We start from the raw sequence: 25,997 nt of genomic DNA, 5'->3' as shown, positions 1-25,997 counted from the left end.
CGATGCGTCGGCTTTGGTGTTCTGCTCCCTAGGTACATACTGCACTGTCCACTCTTTAAACCGGTGTAGTATCACTTGGGTTTTTTCCAGATACCTTTGCATTCGTTCATCTTTAACCTCGAAGACGCCATTCGCTTGGTTAACGACTAAGAGAGAGTCGCACTTTGCGTCGATTATTTCGGCCCCCATACTCCGAGCTAATTCCAAACCTGCAATCATAGCCTCATACTCGGCTTCATTGTTAGTCAATTTAATAGTTCTAATCGACTGTCTAATGGCATCCCCGGCGGGGGTTTTAAGGACGATGCCTAGCCCGGAACCTTTTATGTTGCAGGCTCCGTCCGTGTGTAAAGACCAAATACCCGAAGCCTTTCCCGAGGTGAGCAGAAGCTCTTTCTCAACCTCGGGGATCATAGCCGGGGTAAAATCAGCCAAAAAATCATCCAAGATTTGAGACTTAATGGCCGAGCGGGGTTTATATTCGATATCATATCCGCTAATTTCTACTTCTCATTTGTTCAGTCTACCCGAAAATTCCGGTTTATGCATGATATTCTTTAGAGGATAAGTCGTCAGTACACATATCGGATGGCATTGAAAGTAAGGTTTGAGCTTCCTTGAAGCACTTACCAATGTCAAAACCAACTTTTCAAGGTGGGGATAACGGGTCTCCGCATCCCCTAAAGTCCTACTCACATAATATATAGGAAATTGCGTACCTGATTCTTCTCGGACCAAACCACCACTTACCGCTACCTCGGATACGGCAAGTTAGAGAAACAACTTTTCATCTGCCTTCGGTGTGTGCAGCAGAGGCGAGCTGGACAAGTATCTTTTTAATTCCTGCAAGGCTCTTTGGCATTCCGGTGTCCAAATAAAGTCGTTCTTCTTCCTTAATAAGGAGAAGAAACAGTGACTTTTATCCGAAGACCTCGAAATGAAACGACTCAGCGCTCCTATCCTTCCGGTGAGCCTTTGCACTCATTTGACGTTATTCACCACCTCAATATCCTCGATGGCTTTGATCTTGTCCGGGTTGATTTCAATCCCCCTGTTGGATACCATGAAACCCAAGAACTTGCCAGATCGGACACCAAAGGCACATTTCTCCAGGTTAAGCTTCATGTTGTATTTACGGAGTACATCAAAGGTTTCCTGCAAATGTTTTAAATGGTCCTTTGTTTCCAGGGACTTGACTACCATGTCATCAATATAAACTTTCATTGTTTTCCCTATCTGTTCTTTGAACATCCCATTAACTAGGCGTTGGTAAGTTGCACCAGCATTTTTTAACCCGAAGGGCATGACATTGTAACAGTAAGTCCCATACCGAGTAATAAAGGATGTTTTCTCTTGATCCTCTGGGTGCATCCGGATTTGGTTGTACCTGGAGTAGGCATTGAGAAAACTTAACATCTCATGCCCAGCCATCGCATCGATCATTCTATCGATGTGAGGCATAGGAAATGAATCCTTCGGGCATGCTTTGTTTAAATCCTTATAATCAACACACATTCTAAATTTATTATCTTTCTTCGGCACCTCCACTACGATAGCTAGCCAATCCGGGTATTTTACATCCCGAATAGAGCCTATTTTCAAAAGATTCGTTACCTCATCTTTTACGAAGGCGCGTTTCGGCTCTGCCATGGGCCTCATTTTCTGTTTCACCGGGGGAAATCTCCCGTCAAGGCTGAGCTTGTGAGTCGTCACTCCCGGTGGTACACCTGTCATAGCTATATGGGACCATGCGAAACAATCGGCATTAGCTTGAAGAAATTTAATTAACTTGTTCCTGAGCTCCGAGGTTAACCCCGTGACCAGGTATACCTTCTATCCGGTAGGAATTCAAACAAGATGACTTTCTCCAGCTCCTCCACGGTAGATTTGGATGCATCTGAGTCATCCGGTAATACGAACGATCTGGGTATGCCGAAATCATCCTCTTCATCCCCCAGGTCCGACCCCTTCTGCTCTGCTGTCGAACCCGTACCCTTTAATTGTTATTGAGCGTCCTAGCCTCCGACTGATTCATCATCCTTCAGATCCGATTTTTTGGGAAAGAGTGGCGTTTCCTCGACCGCGAACATCTTCCTGGCAGCGGGTTGTTCACTTTGGATGGTTTTTATCCCCTCCGGGGTCGGGAATTTCAGCAGCTGATGCAATTTAGATGGCACCGCCCTCATGCTATGAATCCATGGTCTTCCAAGCAAAGCATTATACTTCATATACCCTTTGATGACACAGAACACCGTCTGCTGAATGGTGCTGTCAATGTTGACCGGCAAAGAAATCTCCCTCTTCGTGGTTTCACTTGCCATATTAAACCCACTTAGTACTCGGGCAACTGGTATAATCTGATCGAGTAGCCTTAGCTGTTCAACCACTCTCCACCAGATGATGTTGGCCAAGCTACCTGGTTCAATCAAAATACGTTTAACTTGTGATTTAAAAATAAGAATAGAAATTACCAATGCATCGTTATGTGGTTGAATAATGCCTTCTGCATCCTCATTGTTGAAAGAAATGGAACCCTCGGGTACGTAATCCCGGCTGCGCTTCTCACGCACAATGGAAACCTTTGTTCGTTTCATCACCGGTCCTCGAGGAGCGTCTGTGCCTCCGGTTATCATATTGATTATATGCTGAGGTTCCACCGGTTCGGCCCGTTTGTGAGATTCCCTTTCCTTGTAGCGGCTTTTAGCTTGCTCACTCGGGACTTCTCGATGGTGGCCATTCTTCAGTAACCGAGCCACCTCCTCTATTAGTTGGCAACAGTCCTCAGTTCTGTGCCCATGGGTTCCATGATATTCACACATCACGGTCGGGTCCCGTTAACCCAAGTCCGATCTTAGTGGTCTCGGCCATCTTGCATCTGCGATATGGCCAATAGCCGAGACGAGGTCCGAAGTTTTGACATTGAAGTTGTACTCCGATATCCTTGGCAAGTCTTTGTTGCTAGCCGAGATTCCGGCATCACTCCTATATGAGAGGCCTCTACGGTTTGTCGGGCGTTCGGCCCGTTTATCGCCCCTACTCGAGAAGTGACTGGGACCGACCCTTGATTTTTTTGACCTGAAGCTTGGCTTTTCCGAATGGGAGTATGGCCGATACCTTTCCCTCGATGGTCTTGACTCCGGCTCGTAATTTTTCCTCGATCTTTCAGAGTTTTTGCTCATATTTATGGGCCCCGGGGGATGTTCGAGTTGGTCATCCTCTACCCGAATCTTGGATTCGTATCTGTTATGGACATCTGCTCAGGTCACAGCCTCGTATTCCATCAAGTTTTCTTTTAGTTTGAACGAGGCCGTCGAGCTCCGATGATTAAGTGTCACGACCCAACTAGGGGCCGCGACGGGTACCCGGGGCTAACCACCGAGCACTGCTCGCCCTATTACTCACATTATCCATTTAATGCCCTTTTTGTCACATTTATACACAAAGCATGGAAAGATCATATTTCATATGAAAACGTAAATACTTTTATATATATATATATATATATATACATGCCTCTAGGCTACAAAAATAATAAATGTACACATACATGAAAAATGTGAGACCATACTACCCACACTGCGCATCTACGAGCCTCTACTGACATACTATACATATAGAGGAACAAGACTCCGTCGTACCCAAAATATACATATATATACACAAAAGTGTAAACCCGATTAGCACCTCCGAAATAATGGAGTGCTTCTGCAAGTCTGCGGATAGCTCCTAAAGGCCTGCGCCGTCTCCCTGTCTACCTGTGGGCATGAACATAGCGTCCAAAGAAAAACTGACGTCAGTACGAATATTGTACTGAGTATGTAAGACATGAATAAAAGGAACATGATAGAGAAATCATAAGTCATGAGGTGAAGGCAAAACATGCGCGACCTTTAAGGATGAATACATTTCATACATATATCATGTATACATGATCATGTCATATAATTCATCATCATAGTGCCGTAGATTCTTATACACATAAAACATTATCCGTATTCGGCCACGTAGGGCTCGACAATATTCGTATTCGGCCACATGGTGGCTCGACAGTATCCGTATTCGGCCACATAGTGGCTCGACAATATCACATGCATATCTTCCATATTCGGCCATGTAGTGGCTCGACCATATCACATGCATCATACAAGGATCAATATATCTCATCATTATCATTGCCATCACATACATCTTATAAGCTTATCATAACCTTTCATCATTATCATTGCCATCACATACATCTTATAAGCTTATCGTAACCTTTCATTAATGCACACATTTAAATTAATGACAATTTATGAAAATCACATCATATTCGTAGCATGAATTTCGTATAAACATCGTATGATAGTTTTTATAGTCTTTGGGCTTAAGCTCATCATTTCCATTATCATTTCTATAGCATATCTCTTACCTTTATCTCACATGAAATCCTTTATGAACATAGACTCGTAGTTTCTCGAAATATTGGTCATAGGACATACATTGAGGCTTAGGAACAATCTATAGCAATGTCAGGGCGACATAAGGTCGAGAACCCGAGTACATTATTGAGCATTATGCCTCACCTTGAAGGAATTATCATATAAGGTGAGTGTAGTCAATGAGCAATATCAATGGATCGTAATATGGATCATTAGCCTTGTAGAACCATGATATTATAGGCCTTAGTATCTTTAGACTTAGACTATTCATCATCATTATCGCATTGGTAACATGCCTCTTATCTTATCCCGTATGGCTATTCATGAACATAGGCTCTTTATAATCACTAGACTCATAGTTTTTGATACATAGGAAAGTCATGAAGAAGGAAGGAATATCATATCATGGGATTCATGCCTTAGAAAGAAAAAGGGGACTAGCCTCACATACCTGGTCGTTTAGCTACGTTATCGATCACTTGTCTTCCTTCGAAGTCACGTCGTTACCTTCACGAGAGAATCGTATTAATATTAGTTATCCGACTAGAAGAACGCATCGTTATCTCTAGAGAAAATTAGGCGGCATTTCCTTTGTTCCTACTACCTTTTTCCCCGTTCTATTTCAACTCCCAAACATTTACAACAACACTCATAATATTGCAAGCAACAATCATCATTTATATACCTTAAGCAAAATCCACCATCTTCCTCCAATTTCTCCACATTTAATGATTTTTGCCTATCATCATGATTTTACTCACTTCACACTTATTGCATGGTCTGTACGTCATTTATAACGTGGTCATAATCATAACATGTCAACTTCCATGATTCCATCCAACTATCATTCCATAGTGACACTATTCACTCAATAAGGGTCCATTTTCTATGTCTCACTACAATTCAAGTGTCTTAGTCTTCTAATTCTTTAAACAACATGCCAAATACATAAAACTTACCTTGGGTAGTGGTGGAACAAGCCTTGAATGAGAATACTCCTCTAGCACTAAAACCCTTCTTCACCTCTTTTGGAATTCCTTGAAGAAGATGACCTCCAACTAGGTTTCATACTCTTTGTTGCTTAGATTTGGTGTTGATGATCTTAGTTTCCTTTGATTCTCTTGAACCTCTATGGATGAAGTGTTGAGAGAGTTCTAGAGTGTTCTTGAATGGTATAGATGAGTAATGAAATAAAATGAGGCTTGAGTCCCTTTTAATGATCACAAAATCTGATTTTAAATGAACAATCGTCGGGGTGAACAGTGGTCATAAACCACAGTTTACGGACCGTAAATCAGTTTACAGACCGTATAGTGTGGTCGTATTTAAGCATGTTCAAAATAGAAAGGTTGGCTGGTGATATGGTAGTTTACGATCGAGTTTTACGGTCCGTAAACCAGTTTACGGGCCGTATACCAAGTCATTTTTAACCATTTTCGCATTCAACAGAAAGTTGAAAATTTTGAAAGGCTGGAGGACGATGGTGATTTACGGTCCGTAAATTACTTTACGGGCCGTAAACCACTTTACGACCACTGAGCTGAATCATCACCCCTTACTTAGTAAAACACCACACACTCATACCCTTCGTTGGTCTATTCCTTATATATGTACGGGGACTTTTCCGAGGTGTAACATTAAGACCTTTGGTAAAGCTTGTGCAGCCCATTCCTCCGGAACTGGAGAGAGCTCCGTCTGTTCCCTTTGGAACCAGTTGACAAATTCACGTAACAACTCATCATCCCTTTGGGCTATACGAAAAATATCTGCTTTCCGAGCCTGCACCTTTTTAGATCCAACATGGGCTTTTATGAACGCATCCGTGAGCATTTCGAAAGACGTGATTGAATGCTCGGGCAGGTGGTCGTACCTAGTCAATGCTCCCTTCGATAAAGTTTTCCCAAACTTTTTCAACAACACAAACTCAATTTCATCTTCTTTGACGTCATTGCCTTTTATGGCACAGGTGTATGAAGTCACGTGCTCCTGTAGGTCCGTTGTGCCGTCATATTTCAGGATATCTGGCATTTTGAACCTCTTCGGGATCAACTTCGGAGCCGTACTTAGAGGAAAAGGCCTTTGAATGTACCTCTTTGAATCCTGCCTTTTTAGAATAGGCGGAGCCCCAGGGATTTGATCCACCTGAGAGTTATACGTCTCCACCCTCTTCTCTGTTGAATCTATCCGTTTTGCCAAGGTCTCGAGCATCTTCAGAACTTCGGTGGATGAGCCGGCTCCCGATCCATTACTTTCGACTCTCTGTGTTTCATCCCTTCTTGGTTCGGTGACGCCTTTTGACCTTTCTGGGGCAGCCTTATCATTTTTGTTTTGCAGCTGAGCTATTGCAACTCCCTGTTCGGCTATGGCGGTTCCCTGTTCCTGCAACATTTCAAAAATTAAACGTAAGTTGATCTCATCCGGAGTATTCGGGGCTTTCCGGCCTTGGTCCCGGGATAAAGTAATTGAGTTATGAGTATTCAAGGGATCAGTGGCCGGTAGGGTGGCATTTTCCTGGTTCACGGTGTTGTGCCGGTTGAGGCCTTCCCTCGAATCAACAGAGTTTGGGTCGATTGGATCTGCTGGTAGGTTCGGTAACCCACTGTTGTCGTTTTCGGCCACAATCTCGTTGTTATTGACATGACTAGACTGTCCGTTGCTTGCCATAGTCCATTTTTTGGTGGAAATTAGTTGAAGATTCCTTAGTCAAACGAGTAAAAGGAGGTAGAAGCTAAGGTTAAAAAATCACTATTATCCTAGGCCCACGGTGGGCGCCAAACTATTTACCCCGAATTTAGGCAATCAATTGAATTTATAAGTGAGGTATAGGATATGTGGATAACTTTAATCTATTTTGGGTTGGTATGGAATATGTATGGAATCATATGCAATAATGTGTATATCTAAATGCACGTGTTAATGCCTTGGATAAATGTGCATATGGTGGTGATTAAGTTAATTGTATTGAATGAATAAGCAAAGCCAAAAAGGCAACTGATTCGGACCAAAAAAGAGAGAGACAGAGCTTCAATAAATATTTTCTATTACAATGTTCTAGATCTCAAAAGGCTAACCCCTAAAAGTAGGGAAATGTCCATTATTTATAGTTTTGGCTCATGGGCCTTACTGACAACACAAAGCCTTTTTAGAATAAAGAAATCCTAAAATGATAAAGTTGGACCGTACGGTCTGACACCCATACGGTTGTCAGTACAAAATGGCAGAATGGTTTTGACACGTGGCGGTTCTGCAACAGATTAACCGGACCAATGACCACGATCAATTCGGACATGAAGAAACCGGACTAACGGCAACGAGAACTTGACTTGGAGAAAACGGACCAACGACAACGCTGAGTTTATTCCAGAGACGCCGAACCCACTGATTTACTTATTTTTTCTCGGATCAGCCACATCTGGTGCAATCCCCCGGTCTGAAGAAAACGCTGATCATACTCGTGCTCATCTTGTCTTACCCTCGGCCCCGGTGTCACTAGTCTTGCACATATCCGGTTTTTACCGTATACACATTATTTTCATTTTTTTCCACTTTCACTGCATTCAAACAATCAAATACTCTTTGCAAAAACTATAACCAAACACAACTGATTCATCTTTCACTCCAACTTCAACTCCAACTTCAAATTCAAAAAAGTGAAAATTATTTGGTTTTATGGTCAAACGCCTCATAAGATATTACAAATAGTTAGTTTTCATGGCCAAACATTAATTTAGTGACTTTACTGTTACAAAAATTAGTTTGTGACTTAGTATTACAAATAGTTAGTTTAGAAAACTAGACCGAATTAAGCACTGGTTAAGTGGTACCTTTAATCCCTTAAGGTTGTGGGATCGAACCCAACTAAATGTACTTTAAAAAAAATAGTTAGTTTAGTGGCTTAACAGTTAGAAAGATAATTTTTTAACTTTAGTATTGCAAAAAGGGAACCGGCTCCCCTCCCGTTCCTCCAGTTCACCAACTGATTGTGACACGTGTCAATTAAAAAAAATGGCTCTGATTTTTCTCCATTAATTCAATATATTGTATAGAACTAAACCCAGTTCTGTTCTTCCCCTCTCTTGCTGCACAGTGCTAATTATTGATTAATGCACACTCCACTTTAATTTCCATTCTCTTTAATTCCGTCAAGAATCAATGATATATGTTCAATCTTCTACTATTATAATGACTTACGAATGTTAATCACTATTACTAACGCAACAAAGAAAAAAATATAAAGGCGCGTTCTCAACATTGGGCATAAAATTGCCAATTTTTCCTGAGCCGAGTTTATTTAGAGTTTTAAGATATTACACCAAACGAAGCAAAAGCCAACTTAAGAGTAAGCATCGTTCTAATTTCAGTATTGGGGACGATGTTGCCCGTTTTCCCATTGGCCTTCATTGGTGAGAGTGGAGCAAAAAAGGAACGGATTTTGATTGGGTATGTTTAGAGTCATATTTGGAAAAAGGAATCAAAGCCATTTATTTTTTTAATTGCCACGTGTCACAAATCAGTAGGTGAACCGGAGGAACTGGACGGGAGCCGGTTCCTGCAAAAAGTACGTTACCGTGGTGAAATTAACCCAAATTTTGATTTAAAGACAATCATTTGCTCTGGTGATGAATATTTGAGCTCGCCGTTGGAAAAGCCATATATGAGGTGAGTGAAAAGAGTGGACTTGATGCTTCAAATGGAAGAGTAACTAGCTTTGCAGTTGGCACAAGAGAGATTTGTGGAAGAAGAAATTATTTTTGATTGCCACAAAAGAGAGAAACGTGTTTGGGTGGAATTGAGTGCTGGGAAATGGGTTTATTAATCCGTTTGATCATAAAAAATATTTACTTTTTTCCGAATAATTTTTCACTTTATTTAAAAATCTTTATTTGGCCATAAAAGCTTCAAATTCAACTTGAAGTCGTACAAGAAATTTGAAAAATATCTATAATCTATTTACCAGCTCACTTTTCATTTTTATAGTTGTATCTAATTACATTCAAGCATGAACATTGCTTCAAATATTCTTTAAAAAAGTATAACAAAACACAACTTTATCTTTAACTCTAACTCTAACTCCATAAATTCTAAATAAAGTGAATAACATTTGGAATCTATGGCCAGATGATTAATGTTTACTTTTTTAATGTTAGGACATGTGTCTCGCTGTTGTTGACGCGAGCCATGCCCTTCCAAACATTTATAGAACAATTAACACACGACTCTTTTACCCCTTTTTACCCCGGATTTGGATAATCAATTAAAATTGTAGGTGAGGTATAGGATATGTGGTTATATCTTGAATTTATTTGATAGAGAAAAGAAGTATGTGAATATGCTATAAGGGAGCAATTGATGATCAATGGTTTGCTAAAGATTCGTGTATCTACTAATATATAAGCGTTACTTGGTTTTAGAAACATAAGAAATAAACACAACAAATACGGACCGAATCTGACGTATGAGAGAAAGATTTTGTATATATTTTGCTATTACAAGAATTCTTGGTAAGAAGCAGCCAACCCCCTAAGAGGAGGACAATGCCTCTTATTTATAGTAGCCCCATCGGCTTCACACAACATGAATAAAAAAACAATAATGAAAAAAGCTCTGAGTTGGGTTAGGTTGGATTAGGTAGACCGTATGGTCTGACACCCGTATGATTGGCAATTGAACATAGCAGGACGTCATCGATGCGTGGAAACTGCGCAACGGATCTCCCGGACCACCGGCCACGACCAAACGGACATACGGCCTCGAACAACCGGTCATGAAAGAAACGGACCAAATGATGCCCTTCCCTTGCTCCGGTCCAAGCGTTTCCCCAGTTCAGAACGGGAGCCTTCATGCGAGTTCTTGTCCCTTTCTTCCCTCGGCCTTCGGTCTCACCGGTTGAACATATACCCTATTTTTACCGTATAAAGCTAGTCCCCACACTTCCTGGATCGTAGATTTGTCGGAGTGATGGGGAGTGGATGAATCACTAAACCGGTGACTCCCTTTGTCCGTCGTTATCTTTTCGTTTTTGGCGGGAACAGTTGTGCCACGTTCTCCTGTCATCGGCCACATGTTTTATCCCGGATGGTTCGCTCTAACAACCGCCGCACGCACATCTTTTCAAGTCATTCCTCATTAATTATGGGGCACGTGGCGCCCCCCGGTTGGCTTGGGAATCGTAACCGTCACAGCCCTTACCTATATAAGGCCTTTTCACCTTTTCATTCTAACATTTTCACGATCCATTCCTTCTTCATTTTCACTCTTTACTTCATCTTCACCATATATAGTTATGCTCCATAGCAAGTTTGCTGTTGATCCATTGCTTATATCACGTAAAAAGAAACAACCTTGTTACCATATTTGCTAACTGCTCTTGCTTGAGCATCGCTGCTTCTTACTCCGTCATTCCTTGAACCGTCTGTTCCCTTGCGCTTTTTTAACTCCTTTTTTGAATCCATTCAACTTCTTCTTTCCATATCTTCAAAATGTCTGAGACCACTTCCCATATATTCCCTCGGTTTCATCCCAAGGGACCGAGCCTGCATCTCCGGCTAAAGCAAAGAGCACCTTCGAGCCTACAGCCTCGGACATTATACCGGCCAAACCCAACTTTAACAAATATCTTGAGGTTGAAAAACCTTCTTCGGTGTCCGATAGGGGGTACGATGTGAGGCGATACCCCTCATCCATTACTGAGGAGAAGCTCGACATAGTCCGGGCCGACTGCGGGTGGGACACCCGTCCGGTTCGGGTTTTTGCCCCCGGGCCAAGTGAATCAGTCACTGACCATCGGGAAGGCTTTTTATATGTGTATACTTATCCCTTCACTCTCAAGCTCAACCCTCCGGTAGATCCGATCATCCTGGACATGTGCCGGACCTACGACGTGACCTTGGCACAGATTGGTTCAATCATTTGGAGGGTCGTAGCATGCCTCGGGTTGTTGGCCAACAACGCCGGGAAGGAGCTCACGCTGGCCCACCTGATACGCTTATACTCCCCGAGGCTGTTCCGGGGTGGCGTAATAAAACTCGCCAAGCGTAGCCGGAATCCATTTTTCTAAAAAATGGACGAAGACAGAGACAGGGGCTGGTTGGAGCGATATGTCTGGGTGAGGACCGAGAACATCAATCCGGCTAATTACATGCCCTTCTTGGAGAAGTGGGACAACAAGCGTAAGTCTGAATCCTCAAGTAATTGCTTTTGTATGCTTCGTCAAATTTTGATCCCACTTTCTCACCGTTTTTCTTATTTATATCAACCAATGGATATATTCCTCCGGTAGTCCGGAACCTGAGCGAATGGGTCACTGCACTCCTTAGCCAACATATCCACGACGACCGGACGTGGGGCCACCTGTCACACGACCGATGGGTCACCCAGAACCACGGTAATACTTTGCCCTTACCCGTGTTCACTACATCTTCTACTACCCGTATTCATTGTGTCTTTGATTTTCAGGTTTGCCTAAGGGCTTGATGGATCCCAGACCGGAGACGACAGTCGAACCCACAGCCTCGGCACCCGAGTTCGATTCAGCAGGTGCATCTCGTATCCTTGCTGCTGCCAAAAGAAAAAGGCCCTCAGACAAAGGGCAGAAAACGAAGAAAAGGGCGAGGAGCGTCGTTAAGACTCTCCGGGACGAAGCAGAGCCCGAGCTTCTCGTTCGGAGCATCGGTGCTACCCCTGCTGTGGCTCCTGTTCCAGAGGAGGATCTCACAGCTTCTCCACCCCCTTCGGCCGGTGAAGGGCCTTTAATCCCGACGCTACCCACAGGTGCGGAAGAAGTTCTTCACCCTGCTCCTCTAAGGTCGATTGATTTCGCCGATATTTTAGGTGAGGCTTCCTCCGAAGATACCCCCCTACAACGGGAAAGTAGATCTGGGGCGGCAGCTGCTGCCGAATCTACTCAAAGAACAGAGCCGGCCCCCAAGAGCAAAGCTCCACCGGTCATTGTCCCGTTGCCCGATTATGAGACCACTGCAACTGCGGCGTCCCCTTTCATTGTTGAAGCTGCTGAGGTTGCTCCAAGTTCTTCAACCTCAGCTCCGAGGCCTGACGAATTTGAGGATATGTTCTCGGGCACTCCTCCCGCTACCGGCGAAGCTGCAGGATTCGGGCATCTCCCGATCCCTCGGGCCACGAGGTCAGCCAGCCAGACCTCCGAATCTGGGGCCAGGGACAGCTTGGTGCGTATCTTTCCGGCCCCAAGCGTGGATCCGAGGAGAACAAAATTGGTTATGGTTACTGTCCCCGAGGACTGCAGCTTTCTTTCTCGCCCGGTGGGTGTGGCGAGCTATCTGAGGCCTCTTGTCTCGGATTCGGACAAGCAGAAGATGACCGAGGTCTCTTGGCAGTGCCTCATTAACGAGGGTATGCATGCGGGCAACCGGGTAAGATTTTTAGCCGTCCTTGCGTAACTTCACTGAGAATTTTAGCCTTGCTTTTTTCAAGTTTTTAACTTGCTTCATTTGCAGAGTGTGGTGCTCGTCAACGAAGCCTTCATCCACGCCCAGCAAGAGATGGACGATCTTAAGGGCCAATTGGATGCCCAGGGCCGGGAAATGGAGAAATATCTGCACCTTCTTCAGGAGAAGGAGGAGGAGTTGAACCGAGCAGTCGCTCTTTCGAATCTCCGACCCGAGCTTGACGCAGCGAAGGTCGAAAACCGTCAATTAAGGAGTGAGCTGGCCGCGATGGCCGAATACAATTGGAATCTCGAAGCTGACAAGATCGGCCTTAGCCGAGACAATGCTTAAATTTACTCGAGGCTTGGTGAGCTCGAAACCACCTTCTCCCGACTCCGGGAGGAGCTGGATTTGGTGAAGTCGGATGCTGCGAGCTTGGCCGAGAGGAATCGGTTGCTCGAATCTGAGAGTGCCCGATATCAAAAGCGTGCAAGGGTATTCGAGGAGAAGGCAGAGATGAGGGCCCAGATGTGTGATGATCTGAAAAAAGAGCTTAAGGAGACGGCTGATGCAAATGACACTCTCCAGGCCGAGCTTCAATCGGCCATCCAAATGCAGAATGTTCTTGGAGAGGCTCGGGATGCTCTAGCTGTGAAGTTAGCCCAGGCCGAGGCTGATTTGGACGAAGCTCTGAAGAGCGTCGAGGCCGCCGAGGCTCATGCTACCATTGCCGCTGAATACGAAAGATGGATGTCTCGGAGGATTACCCTTGAGCAAGCTGAGCATGGTTTTACGGATTTGCTGGCCCTTATTCTCGAGGCTAGAAGAATCGAGAAAGAGGCAAAGGGTGCCCTCGGGACCGACTCTGATGACTCTGAGCAGACAGTGTCCGAGCACTCCGGCTCCAGCCATTCCGGATAGATTAGGGCCTGTACTTAGCCTTTTCTTATTTTTTGCCTTTGTAGGAGTTTTTAATGTAAATATCCTTCGTTATAAATGGAACATGTATTTTCCTTGACTCTTCACTTTGCTTGAGTGTTTTGTTATGGTTTCCGCCCGAATTGTCGGTTTCGTTTTTAAGGAGTCATTATTTCTGACCGTGCCTATATATCGACATTTTGCCTCATCCTGTACGTTTTGTTCGAGAATTTTATTGAGTTTTTGCCTGTGGGATTTATCTTATGTTTTGTGAATAAGGACGTCTCCGAATCACAACGGGCATTTTTAGGACCGGAATTGTTTGGCTATTTTTACCTTTTAGGGCCGGTATATTTCGGACACCTGAATCTCAGCCTTAGCTGGATTTTGATGTAGAAGTCCCCGTCTATGGGGCTACCAATTTTGGCTCGGTTCACTATGACATTATTGCCTTTGCTGAATTTCGACCGTAGCGCCCGGTATCGGGTATATATGAATGAAGCAGTGTCGAAATACGACAGTAATCCTCGGGGTGAAGTGTTTTACCAGAAAGACATTTCGAGAATATTATCCAAACTTTCGATAATTTTTGCATTGCAAGTATTTATATACATTAGAATGAACTTTTTCCTCCTGCCTTTGCCGTAGCAAGTACTAAATGGACACGATTCATTCTGATCGTTTGGTCCTTACATCGGAACCTAATGCAGAAGGTCTGGTTCTTTGTTTTGCCGTAGCAAATATTGCGTGGACACGATTCATTTTGATCGTTTGGTCCTTACATCGGAACCTAATGCAGAAGGTCCGGTTCTTTGTTTTGCCGTAGCAAATATTGCGTGAACACGATTCATTTTGATCGTTTGGTCCTTAAATCGGGACCTAACATTTTTGGTCCGGTTTTGTTTGTTGAGGACGGCCTCCGGCTTCGGCTAACCGGGGAAAACTCCGGAGTGGGTGTGATAGTCCCCTAGCTCTTAGCCGAGCTGCAAGATCGGGTTAGTGCTATTAGGTCCCCATTCGTTAGGTGTGACCCCGAGAACCCGGACGTTTGTCCTTTATCTTTGTCAAGTAACACGTTGTACTTGTTGCCTCATTAAAAACCTTGTCGGAAAACCCATTTTGGAACAAAATCGCACTAAGGAAAAGAGTGCAACATGTGTTTTCAGAATTAGGTTCTTTTCTTTGCCCGGTACCCGGTTTCCTGCAAAAAGAAAGGGTCAAAACAGAAAAACACGGGGAGTTCAAACCTCAGCAATAGTATCTTTTCAGGTGAGACACGTTCCAATTATTGCGCAACCGTTGCCCGTCCATGGACTCCAGCTGGTATGATTCATTACCCGTTACCTCGGTTATCTTGTAAGGTCCTTCCCAGTTCGGACCCAGTTTTCCTTCGTTGGGATTCTTGGTGTTCAAGGTAACTTTTCGGAGCACCAAGTCCCTAACTTGGAAATGATGAAAGTTGGCTCTCCGATTGTAGTACCTTTCCACCCTTTGTTTCTGGGCTGCAATACGGACCAATGTGTTTTCGCGAAGCTCTTCCGTGAGGTCGATTCTTACGGCCATGGCCTCCTCGGTCGTATATCGGAATCGGAGGGTCGGTTCACCAACTTCTACGGGGATAAGGGCTTCAGCCCCGTAGACCAACGAGAAAGGAGTCTCCCCCGTGCTCGATTTCGATGTGATTCTGTAAGCCCGCAATACCTCCGGTAATATTTCTCTCCAGTGATGTTTTGATGCTTCAAGTCTTTTCCTCAGGTTTTGGATTATTGTCTTGTTCGTGGATACCACCTGTCCGTTCGCACAAGGGTGATACGGATATGATACAATTTTCTTGATCTTCAACCCTTCGAGGAATTTGTTGACTTTGCCACCCACGAACTGGGGTCCGTTATCACAATTTATCTCAGCGGGGATGCCGAAACGACAGATGATGTGATCCCATATGAAGTCAATGACTTCCTTTTCTCTGATTTTTTCAAAGGCCTGCGCTTCAACCCATTTAGAGAAATAATCAGTCATAAATAGAATAAAACGGGCTTTACCTGGCGCCCATGGTAATGGACTGACGATGTCCATTCCCTACTTCATGAAAGGCCAGGGCGACACAACCGAATGCAACAACTCCCCGGGCTGATGAATTATCGGAGCACGTCTCTGACACCCGTCGCATTTACGGACAAAATTCTTTGAGTCTTCCTCCATCCGGTTCAAATAATAGCTGGCCCTGATAATCTTTTGGACCAGAGCATCGGCACCGGAGTGATTGCTGCAGGTTCCTTCGTGCACCTCTCTCATCACATACTCCGTCTCTCCGGGACCCAAACACTTGGCCAGGGGTCCGAAGAAAGACCGCATATACAATTGACCGTCTACCAAGAAAAAACGCGCAGCTTTGGTCCTTAATGACTGTGATTCCTTCGGGTCATTCGAGAGCTACCCATCACGCAAGTAGTCGATGTACTGGTTGCACCAATCCCAAGTTAAACCCATTGTGTTTATTTCGGCGTGTCCGTTTTCTATCGCCGTGTTTAACAAGTGCACCGTTGTCCCGGGCTTGATTTCCTCCTCTTCGACCGAGGATCCCAAATTTGCTAATGCATCGGCTTCGCTGTTCTGGTCCCTTGGTATGTGTTGTATGGTCCATTCTTTAAATCGATGTAGTATCACTTGGATTTTTTCAAGATACCTCTGCATCCGTTCGTCCTTGACCTCGAAGACGCCGTTCACCTGGTTTACGACCAAAAGCGAATCGCACTTTGCCTCGATTATTTTGGCTCCCATACTTCGGGCTAATTCCAAACCTGCAATCATAGCCTCATACTCGGCTTCATTGTTAGTCAATTTAGTAGTTCTAATGGACTGTTGAACGGCATCCCCGGTGGGGGTTCTAAGGACGATTCCTAGCCCGGAACCTTTGAGGTTCGAGGCCTCGTCCGTATGTAGCGACCAAATACCCGAGGCTTTTCCCGAGGTTAGCAGAAGTTCTTTCTCGACCTCGGAGAGCATAGCCGGGGTGAAATCTGCCACGAAGTCGGCCAAGATCTGGGACTTGATGGCCGTTCGAGGTTTGTGCTCGATATCATACCCGCTAATTTCTACAGCCCATTTAGTTAGTCTACCCGATAATTCCGGTTTATGCATGATGTTTTTAGGGGGTAAGTAGTTACTACACATATCGGATGGCATTGAAAGTAGGGCTTGAGCTTTATAGAAGCGCTTACCAATGCCAATGCCAATTTTTCCAAGTGGGGATAACGGGTCTCCGCATCCCCCAAAGTTCTACTTACGTAATAGATAGGGAATTGTGTACCTGATTCTTCTCGGACCAAAATGCCACTTACCGCTACTTCGGGGACAGCAAGGTAGAGAAAAAGTGGCTCGTCCGCCTTCGGTGTGTGTAGCAGCGGGGGGCTACACAGGGTGTCTCTTCAATTCCTGCAAAGCTCTTTGGCACTCCGTTGTCCAAGCAAAGTCGTTCTTCTTCCTTAGTAAGGAGAAGAAACGATGACTCTTGTCCGAGGACCTCGATATGAAGTGAATCAATGCCGCTATCCTTCCGGTGAGCCTCTGTACTCCCTTGACGTTATTCACCACCTCGATATCCTCGATGTCCTTGATCTTCTCCGGGTTGATTTCAATCCCCCAGTTTGACACCATGAAACCCAAAAATTTACCGGACCTTACCCCGAAGGCACATTTTTCCGGGTTGAGCTTCATGTTATACTTGCAGAGCACGTCGAAGGTTTCCTGCAAATGTTTTAAATGGTCCTCTGTTTCCAGGGACTTGACTACCATATCGTCAATATAAACTTCCATTGTTTTCCCTATTTGTTCTTCGAACATCTCATTAACTAGGCGTTGATAAGTTGCACCGGCATTTTTTAATCCAAAAGGCATTACATTATAACAGTAAGTCCCATACCGGGTAATGAAGGACGTTTTCTCTTGATCCTCCGGGTGCATCCAAATTTGGTTATACCCGGAGTAAGCATCGAGAAACCTTAACATCTCGTGCCCGGCCGTCGCATCGATTATTCTATCGATGTGAGGCAACAGAAATGAATCCTTCGGGCATGCTTTGTTTAAATCCTTGTAATCAACACACATTTGAAATTTATTAACTTTCTTGGGCACCACTACCACGTTAGCTAGCCAATCCGGGTACTTTACCTCCCGGATAGAACTTATTTTCAAAAGCTTTGTTACCTCGTCTTTTACGAAGGCGTGTTTTGCTTCCGCCATGGGCCTTCTCTTCTGCTTTATCGGGGGAAACTTCCCGTCCAAGCTAAGCTTGTGAGTTTCTACTTCCGGTGATATACCTGTCATATCTATATGGGACCACGCAAAGCAATCTGCGTTAGCTCGAAGAAATTCAATTAGCTTGTCCCTGAGCTCCGGGGTAAGCCCCGTGCCCAGGTATACCTTTCTGTCTGGTAGGTACTCGAACAGGATGATCTGCTGCAGCTCCTCTACAGTCGACTTGGTTGCATCCGAGTCATCCGGCATGACAAACGATCTGGGTACCTCGAAATAATCCTCTTCATACCTCGGATCCGACCCGGTGTGCTTTGATTGCTATTTGGTGTCCTCTCCTCCGGTTAGATCTTCTCCCTTCTGAACCGATTCTTTGGGTCGAGGTGTTGCTTCCTTAACTGCGAACATCTCCCTTGCAGCGGGTTGTTCACCTCGGATGGTTTTTATCCCTTCCGGGGTGGGGAATTTCAGCAGCTGATGCAGTGTTGAGGGCACGGCCCTCATGCTATGTATCCAAGGTCAGCCCAGTAATGCGTTATACTTCATGTCCCCTTCGATCACATAGAACACCGTTTGCTGAATGGTGCCATCGACGTTCACAGCCAATGAGATCACCCTCTTTGTGGTTTCGCTCGCCATGTTGAACCCGCTGAGTACCCAGGCTACCGGTACGATTGATCGAGCAGCCCTAGCTGTTCGACCACTCTCCACCGGATGATGTTGGCCGAGCTACCTGGGTCAATCAAAATACGTTTAACCTTAGTTTTAAAGATAAGTATAGAAATTACCAATGCATCATTGTGCGGTTGAACGATGCCCTCCGTGTCCTCGTTGCTGAAAGAGATAGAACCCTCGAGTAAATAGTCCCGGCTGCGCTTCTCGCGAACAACAGAGACCTTGGCCCGTTTCATCACCGACCCTCGAGGGGCATCGGTGCCCCCAACTATCATGTTGATTGTATGCTAAGGCTCTTCTAGCTTGGTCCTTCGATGAGCCTCCCTTTCCTTGTAGTGACTTTTGGCTCATTCACTCAACAGTTCTCGGAGATGACCATTCTTCAGTAACCGGGCTACCTCCTCTCTCAACTGGCGACAATCCTCGGTTCTGTGACCATGGGTTCCATGGTATTCACACACCATGCTCGGGTCTCGTTGGCCCGGATCCGACCTTAGAGGTCTTGGCCACCTTATATCCGGGACACGACCAATGGCCGAAATGAGGCCCGAGGTATTGACGTTGAAGTTGTACTCCGATATCTTTGGTAAGTCCTTGTTGCCGGCAGAGCTTCCGGCATCGCTCCTGAATGAGAGACCCCGACTGTTCGATGGGCGCTCGACCCGTTTACTACCCCGACCGGAGAAGCGGCTTGGGCTCACCCTTGATTTCTCCAACCTAAAGCTTTGCTTCTCCGAATGGGAGTATGGCCGATACCTTTCCCTCAACAATTCGGCCTTCGCTTCGTAACCCTTCCTTGGTCTCTCAAAACTTTTATTCACATTTATTGGCCCCGGGGGAAGCTCGAATTGATCATCCTCCACCCAAATCTTTGACTCGTATCGGTTATGGACATCAGCCCATGTCACAGCCTTGTACTCCAGCAAGCTTTCCTTTAATTTGAACGAAGCTGTTGAACTCTGAACATTGATCCCCTTTGTGAAAGCTTGTGCAGCCCATTCTTCTGGAACCGGGGGGAGTTCCATCCGTTCCCTTTAGAATCGGTTGACGAATTCAGGCAGTAACTTGTCGTCTCTTTGGGTTATACGAAAAATGTCGGCCTTACGGGGCTGCACCTTTTTGGCACCAGCGTGAACTTTGATGAAGGCATCGGCGAGCATTTCGAAAGAGGTGATCGAATGTTCGGGTAGATGGTCGTACCATGTCAATGCTCCTTTTGACAAAGTTTCCCCGAATTTTTTCAGCAACACCGATTCAATTTCGTCCTCCTCCATATCATTGCCTTTTATGGCGCATGTGTATGAGGTCACGTGCTCGTGTGGGTCCGTTGTTCCATCATTTTTCTAGATATCCGGCATTTTAAACCTCTTCGGGATTAATTTCGGGGCTGCACTAGGAGGAAAAGGCCTTTGGATGTACCTTTTCGAATCCGGCCCCTTCAGTAAGGGCGGAGCCCCCGGTATTTGATCCACCCGAGAGTTGTATATTTCGACCCTCTTTTCGGTCGAGTCTACCCGTTTTGCCAAAGTTTCGAGCACTTTTAGAACCTCGGTGGAGGAGCTAGCTCTGGATCCAGTGCTCTCGATAATGCGTGCCTCGTCCCTTCTGGGTTCAGCAACACCGCTTGTCTTCTCCGGGGTCGTTGTACCCCCTCGGGTTTGCAACTGGGAAATTGCGATCCCTTGCTCGGCAATCGCTGCTCTCTGTTCCTGCAACATTTCAAAGAATAGACGTAAGTCAATATTGTCGTCAGGTGTACCCGGTTCTTTCCGGTCCTGTGCCCGGGACAAGGTAACAGAATTGTGGGTATTTAGAGGATCAGTAGACGGTAAGGTATCATTCTCCTGGTCCACGGTGTTTTGACGATTGATGCCCTCCCTCGAATTAACGGGGTTAGGATCAGCGGGGTTTGGTGGTCCTCGTGGAACGTTTCCTTCGTATTCAGCCACAATTTCGTTGTTGTTGACGTGACCAGATTGCCCACTGTCAGCCATTAAGTCCGTTTCTTCAGACACGAACAGAAGGTGTTTTTGATTTAGATGGGTAAGGTAGAGATCAAGATAAAAGACCACTATTATCCAAGCCCCACGGTGGGCGCCAAACTGTTTACCCCGGATTTGGATAATTAATTAAAATTGTAGGTGAGGTATAGGATATGTGGTTATATCTTGAACTTATTTAATAGAGAAAAGAAGTATGTGAATATGCTATAAGGGAGCAATTGATGATCAATGGTTTGCTAAAGATTCGTGTATCTACTAATATATAAGCGTTACTTGGTTTTAGAAACGTAAGAAATAAACACAACAAATGTGAACCGAATCTGACGTATGAGAGAAAGATTTTGTATATATTTTGCTATTACAAGAATTCTTGGTAAGAAGCAGCCAACCCCCTAAGAGGAGGACAATGCCTCTTATTTATAGTAGCCCCATCGGCTTCACACAACATGAATAATAAAATAATAATGAAAAAAGCTCTGAGTTGGGTTAGGTTGGATTAGGTAGACCGTACGGTCTGACACCCATACGATTGGTAGTTGAACATAGCAGGCGTCATCGACGCGTGGCAACCGCACAACGGATCTCCCGGACCACCGGCCACGACCAAACGGACATACGGCCTCGAACAACCGGTCATGAAAGAAATGGACCAAATGATGCCCTTCCCTTGCTCTGGTCCAAGTGTTTCCCCGGTTCAGAACGGGAGCCTTCATGCGCGTTCTTGTCCCTTTCTTCCCTCGGCCTTCGGTCTCACCGGTTTAACATATACCCGATATTTACCGTATACAACCCCTTTTCGGGCAATTTAATATTTTTTTCATTCAATATATATTTGTGTTCAATTAAAATAAAACCTTAGTATTTGTTTGACTGTTTTCTAAAGTTTGATGAATCGTAAGATAAAAATGATCTTAGGTCATTGATCAGGGGGTCCTAGATGCGTCGGTGACAAGTTAGGGGTGAAAAAGATGTTTGCAAAGAGATTGTGTGTAAAAGGACTTTTCATTTAAATTGAAAGGATAAAGTATTTATTAATTAAGACTCTTCGAAATTTCGTACAGTTTTCATAATCTTTTTCCTTCTTGTGTGTCATAGACCAATCGAATTATTCTTTGATGCTCATCATTTCCTTTGATTAATAAATTGGCACAAATTTTAGTTTTCTTCCAAGCAGAAATTGAACGCAAGTTTAAATTTGAGATAAATGAACTAGTTATTTCAATTTGTTATGTGTCAAACTGTCAATTGTGGATACATATTCCGTCTTTATAAAAAATAAATAATTTGTTAGTGTTACTTTTGATCCGTGCTATCTAGAGTTGTACCTCTTTGTAATAAAAATTGCATTTTGGTTGCTATAAAACATATTTCCGACCAATTTGCTCATTATATTTACCAGATGAAATAGGCATAATACGTGTATTTCAATTAGGTCACATCACTTCAACTTGAGACTAATTGACAAAACACTTGGAATTGTCTGTAAGGTAAATACATTACCTGGGATGGGCTGCTTCCTTACTGCTTCCGGCACATTTGAAAACAGCTTATAAGCCAAAAAAAAATAAGTTAGACTACCCCAACTTATTTTTTTTAGCTTATAAGCTGCAAACAACTTATAGGCATAAGCCCATCCAAACAGGCTCTTAACCCACTTATCTTTTGAATGCAGGTTGCTACCAAGGAAGCTGGGGCAATCAATATTGAAGCGGAACTTTAGTGAGAACAATAGAGTAGCAGATGGGCCAAGGCAGGAGCTAAGAAACAGCTTTTTCGGAACCTGACTAATTTGGCAGTTCCTCCAATGTTTGTCATGGCAGCAGTATGGGCAGGCATTCTAGACATTCTAGAAATTACATTACATCAATTCACGTAATGTTAATAACAACATTGTTGATTACTTAAAACAATAGTGTTTACCCTAAAAAGAGTACAGTTAAATTTGTTTATGGTTGAAAAGATACGTGAATTGATTTATTATAAATAATGAATGAATAGATAATAATAAGTAAGAAAATCAAGTCAATAAGTCGATATAAAGGAATAATGAAATAATTGAGCCTGGGTTTGTATGATCCTTGGAGAGAATTCTTTGATAAGTTTTTCTCCGGTGGAGCACTGGCACACTTTAGCCTTGACAAATGAATGTTAATCCGGAACAAAAGAATAACAAAAATATGTAAATTATAAAGACTAGATTGTATAAAATAGTGTAAGAAACTGTCTTTCGATGCCTTTTACAGTGGGCTATTAGGTTCTTTTTATAGTTGCAATCCTCAGCATTGCGCTGTAGATAAATTCTAATAATAACTAATAATAGATAATAAATGCTACTTTAGCTCTAAAGCGTAACGTTTGCTGTGAATCTGGACCGGTCATGTAACGTTAATCTTCCATAAATGACCCCAACCAACTAGTCTGGAAGGGTCGCTCTGGGTTTATTCAGGACTTCTTTTTCTAACCAAACAAAATGACTAAGCAACGTTTTAACTCCAATTGCCACGTGTTCCATTCCCATCATGCCACGTGTTAAGCTATATTTTACTATGTATAGAGATAGTCCCCCCACTTCCCAGTGGAGAAAAGTGACACCAGGGAGTGGATTTGAAAATTTACCAAGACAATCATTACCTAATGGCGGGAAAACGAATCGTCCCGACGATTCATTAAAAAATAACAGTTAGATCCGAGTTTAATGCTACTACTGCGAAACACCGGCAAACTTTCAATCATGATGATTGACATAAAGCTGTTGTTCATAGAAAAATGTGTCCCTTAGAATACCAATCGATTCATCTTCCTCAGTTGGGTATAAATAAGACAAGTGATCAACCTAACTTCAATCAAATCTTTTCTTTCTTTATACGACAAAAATCCTTTGAATTCCTCCTTGTTTTCATCTTTTCCTTCTTTGCAAATATCCTACCATGTCTGCTTCCTCATCCCTAATCGTTCCTTTCACAATGTTACTCCATCCCCCGAACGTCATTTTGGGAAAGCCCTAATTTCACCAACAAGCCAAGAATTTGATCTCAATTCTCTCGCCGTTGATATTCTTCCTGCTAGGTTCAACTATCATGAAGATTTTAGCGCCGTTGGTCACCATCAATCTGTTAAAGAGATTGACTCCTTTATAATTGTTGAAACTATCCCCACGGATTGTTAGGATTGTAACTTCATACCAGCAGTTAAAATTGCTACTGTTAACCCTGAAACCAAGATGAACCATCACTTTGAGGGCTTCTCCATGGTATACACCTATCCTTCTCCCAGTTCTTGAGATCATTGAAGACTTCTGACATCGATACCGGGTTTGTATCGGCTAGGTTTCTCCCCAAATTTGGCGCCTGTTCTACTGCATTCAACTTTTGGCTAACCAGCCGGAGTTGCATTTTCCCTTGATCACCTGATGCACTTGTACGCTCCTCAGGTTTTTCGAGGAGGATTAGTACACCTATATCCTTGTGGAACACGCTGCCTGGTGAACCCGAAGGATGACTTTGACCGGGGATGGCTTCATAGGTTTGTGATGATCCGAACCAGCCACCTTCATCGTTCTACACCTGAGCCATTTCCGGAGGCGTGGAATAATACTCGTAAGCCCATCACTGGAATTCCCCCTTCTTTTCTTTTTTACTATACCACCTCTTGTTTTACTCAATCCTTTTCCCGTATCTATGCTGTCACACCCTAATCTTTCTAGGGTGTGATGGGCACCTGACCCCATATTCGGAGCCGAGCAAAGCCGCTGACTCTTATTACACACATAGTCTCTTTGAACCCTTAAATCAAATAAAGTAAAATACATAATGAGAGCTTTCAGAAATATTCTTTTCGTTATTCTCAAACTAAACAAAATTTGTAATCATAATTTATAACAAAACACGAAATGACACATCGGCTGACGGAGCCGCTTACAAAACTAACATTCTATACCGACGACTTTGTCTGCAAAGTCTCTAACATCAATCAGAAATCATAGCATATATACTCTGACTCGGCAACACTCCGAAAGGAAGTGGAGCTCGCCAATCCAGCTGAAGCATCTTCTAGCAATGTCCTTTACTCATCTGGGTGTACCTGCGTGGCATGAAACGCAGCCCCCGAAGAAAAGGGGGGTCAGTACGGAATATGTACTGAGCATGTATGGCATGGAAGACAGAAAACAGAACCATAATCGAAACAAGTTGTACAAAAGGTAAGTACATTAGCCAGAATACCAGAGTGCTTATCTTCCGAACGCAAATCTTGTATACCGATGTCATATGTCAAAAAAAGTACAAAAAATAAGTAGATCAACCAGAGTGCCACAATGCTTACTTTCCAAACATAGACCATGCATTCTTAGTGTTGCGGAACGTGCAACCCGATCCATATATATATACTATATTGCTGCGGAACGTGCAGCCTGGTCCATATACATATATTATACTGCTGCGGAACGTGCAGCCCGATCCATATACATATATTATAATGCTGCGGAACGTGCAGCCCGATCCATATACATATATTATACTGTTGCGGAACGTGCAGCCCGATCCATATACATATATTATACTGTTGCGGAACGTGCAGCCCGATCCATATATATATAATAGTGCCGAGGAACGTACGGCCCGATCCATATATATATATATATATATATATAATAGTGCCGAGGAACGTACGGCCCGATCCATTTATCAATTCTAAGACTCGATGGACAAGTATACTTACCGACACCTGAAGGCTTAGAAACAAGTTTCGGGTCAATCCGATTTAGTATAAGAAAGTTATGAGCGTTTGAAGTACAGAACCTTCTACGAACGTTTCAGAAGCCGTTTTTGGAAAATCAAAGCAACAATCATATCAAGTACCTTTCGGATATCGTTATGGATCAAATCAAATATAACTTTTGGAGCCATATGTACATATCAAAATATATCAAAGACTCGATGGAATAATCGAACGTCCTAGCATTTGAGGATCAAAACTTTAGTCATATCAATTATATTTCGAATGCCATTCGAAAACATATCAAACAGCACTTTAGACATCATCGATACGCATCAAAACCATATGAAACAGCTTATGGAAATCAAGAACATTAGCCATCCTAGTGGCTCTAAGAATGGGAGTTTCTTTGAAATCATACATATACTTTGTCATGTTGGTTCCACAAGATCATGCCAAAAGAAAGAAAGGGTAAGCCTTAGATTTCTTCTTTCAATGGTTTTTGGTTGTCTTGTCTAATCTCTTTATTTCTTTTTCTTCGGATTGGATCTACACAATTTTTTCAATATTTTCTTCGGGTTGCTAACTCAACGGTAGAGTATTCGGCTTTT

Source organism: Lycium barbarum, chromosome 2 (genome assembly GCF_019175385.1).
Source record: "Lycium barbarum isolate Lr01 chromosome 2, ASM1917538v2, whole genome shotgun sequence".
In the NCBI taxonomy this organism is placed as follows: Eukaryota; Viridiplantae; Streptophyta; class Magnoliopsida; order Solanales; family Solanaceae; genus Lycium; species Lycium barbarum.
The sequence above is the reverse complement of the archived record's forward strand: the minus strand, read 5'-3'. Positions refer to the sequence as shown.